Genomic DNA, 3217 nt, shown 5'->3' on the forward strand with positions numbered 1-3217 from the left:
ACTAAAAAGCCCAGAACTGTCTCCTTTCACAGAGCTGGTTACCTTTCACAGCAGCTGCAAAACACTCCAAGTAACTAGGAGTTTTAATTATAAATTAACAACTGAAACAAAGATTGCACCAAAGCTTAAGATTGGAACCGAAAGTTGTCCTCAGCTGGAGGAAAGCTGGATGGTGGATGGGGGTCAGGCCATGCAAGTCACCATCCATCAGCACCAGCCCGTTCCTTTAACTCAGAGGGGCTTTGGAGAGCAGCAGCTAGGCTGTTTTCACTCAACATGAAATTTCCATTATGAATTATACTGAAAAGAGAAAAACAACACAAAAAAAAAGTTAGTCCATTTCTTTTAGTATGTTTAAATTTATTCATACTCCATCATCTTATTATAACCATCACAGTGTCACAGCACTGGTTGGATGGTGCAGGAGAGCTCTTCCTTGCAAGTAGCTTTCAGGAGTCATTAGTATTTTTCTTCTCTCTGTTTGTGCTTTATGAGTATTAATTAACTCCTCTGGTACTGCTGCAGGGCAGGAAATCATTGCCCTCCATATGGAAACAGAAATGAAGCAGATTATGTGATTTGCCCAAAGCTAAAAAGAGAATCGTTATCAGTACCAGGATGAGAAGTGATGATTTTTCTTAGTGCCTGGTCGTGTAATGCAATTAGCAGAGTGACCTCCTTTCCCCTCATCTGCTGTGTTACCTTCCACCTGTGAATGGCACTGACTCCAGCAGTCCTTGCTGTTTATTTGAAGCTGAAATTTGCTGCTAAGGTTCCACTCAACAGGATGACTCCAAACAATACATTTTTGTATCTAAGAGAAACTTTAAAATGTGCCTTTGATTAGAAGGGACAGAACAATCCCCTTTAACTGCAGCACGAGCTGACACTTTAGTAATTTTCCAGGAACATGCTGATGCTACAACAGCATTTTTTATGCCATCTAGCGGTTACAGAAAATTGGATGCCAAGCTCAGACACAGCGACAGTGCCACAGCAAATCCTGTTCCTGCTCTGACCACTCCTGCCCTGGTTAGGGTTGCTTGTGCCCCTTTTTCTTTCGGTGCTTCTGTTGCCAGTGTTTCACTTGGATGGCTGTGAGCTGTGCTGCTAAAACTCTGGGAAGCTGCAGTAAGAAGTGGCCTGAAAACTGAGTTAAGTAGATGGATAATCTCAGGAGTGTTCTCGGCTTACATAAATGCTGTGTTTCTGTGGAACAGGGAACACTGTTTCTTCACTGCTTGGAGAGTGTGAAGGAAACTGTGGGGACTGAGGAAACAACCAATAAATAATAGAAGTTTATACACACAGAATATTAGTGGCTTGCTCCCTGAGGAGAAGGACATAACCGGGTGCCTAGGAGAAGGGAGCTGGCTGCTCTGCTGGGCTGCCCACCTGCAAGGGAGGACAAAAAATGCTCAGGCAGGACCTCAGGGATAGTGCTTGGACTTGAGGTTATTTTCAGCCACCTTTTTGATTCACTTCTCAAAAAAACATGGATAGGGACTGATTTGTGCACATAACCATGATCTTTAAAAGCACAAACAAAAGAAATACTCCCCTAGCAAAGGCAGCAAGGAAGGACTGCATCATGTATGCTTAATTAAACACTGGTTTGGAGAGTTAAGGAAAACCAGACAACACCATCAGTACTTTTCAGTGGAAACAGCACACCCTGCCTTCTTTAATAATAAGCAATTGTTGAACAACAGCAAGAAACCTCAAATTTAGCATGTTCGAAAATAGGTCTGCTCAATAGTTAAGGTCATAGCCACATAGGTGATTTTGTAAGGGATTTAAGGTGCTTTTAGGCTAAAAAACTTTGTCTGAGAATAGTCATGAGAACAAATATGATAGTTCCTAATGCAGATAGGGTTTAAGATACAAAAACCGTGTTCATTTGTCACGGTTGAACCTAGTATTACATAGAAAGTTCAATATCATCCACTAAGATAGTTTTGGCCAGTGAAGCTAAGCAGCTCACCAGACTTGGTCAGCATTGTGTCATACTTTGTCTGTACACACGTTAACACATTTGGTAAAAATATAACAGCTTGATGAGAAAAGCTTCCGTGTTTGGCTTGGACAGCCTTTGACAATCCTTCAGCATCCCCTGTGGCCCTAGCTCAAGGCAATGCCAAGACCTTGGTAAATGAGCAGTCCAAAGACATTGAGTCCCCAACACTCTCCAGAGCTCCCTGCCCAGAGACCACCCATCATGACTTCAGCAGTGGGACAGGTTCCTGCTCCCACTGCTGCGTAGGAGGGCTGCAGATAGATGGCATTCTCCAGGTCCAGCTGTGCCAGCCCAAGCTTGTCCCTGGGCTCCCACTGCCCCCTGGCCAGTTAGGGCTCCCCACTCGCTGCCAGACTGTCCTGGTTTTAGCCAGGATGGAGTGTAAGCTGCGTGGTTCTTGGCTGCTGGCTGAAACCACAACACAGACACAATGAACCAGAGCACACAAGAGCTCTCTTATTCCCACTGTACAGGGCCAACGTGGTTCATTTGGACTGAAAGAGGCCAGGAGACACACTTTGGGGCACTGAGCAGAGCTGATGGTGTGCCAGGTAGGCCAGAATGGACAGGCTGGTGGTGACCTCTCCAGCCATCACCCCTGAGAGGCATGTCTGCACCCTGTTTAAGCTGAAGAGGATCTGGGATGCCTGTGCCAACAGAGCTGTGAGGGCAATAACCTCCAGCAGTGTGGCTTGTAATCTTCATCTGGCACAGCTCTCTACAAATAGAACATCTGTCCACAGCCTAAAGAGATGTTTCAAAACTGATTTAATTAGACCAGCACAAGCACCCATCTGGACACTTCTAGTAATTTGGCTCCCACTCACCTAGCAAACAACAGCAATGGCTAAAAACTGTTTTCACCTGCCCCAGTTGCAAAGTAGCCAGAAGGAAAGGAGGATGTACCAGCCACACTAGAGCCTTAAACCTTTTGAGGAGTGGTTTACACTGCACCATGCCCTGGTCATTTACTCCATGGGAAACTTTCTCTTATCCTTCTAGCTCTTATGTTCCCTTACACAACAGTACTGGATAGCAAAGCATGTAAATGCTCCCCTAAGATTTAATGCAGTGTTGGATGGGTTAAACAGCCTATGGAAGTGGTTTATCTGCAAACAAAGGGAGCCCCAGCAGAACAGCAGCAACAAACTGCAGAGGGATAGTTATATTTTAAATTAGTACACACATTTCTGCAGCAAG

The sequence above is a fragment of the Acanthisitta chloris genome, unplaced genomic scaffold (assembly GCF_000695815.1).
Source record: "Acanthisitta chloris isolate BGI_N310 unplaced genomic scaffold, ASM69581v1 scaffold7367, whole genome shotgun sequence".
In the NCBI taxonomy this organism is placed as follows: Eukaryota; Metazoa; Chordata; class Aves; order Passeriformes; family Acanthisittidae; genus Acanthisitta; species Acanthisitta chloris.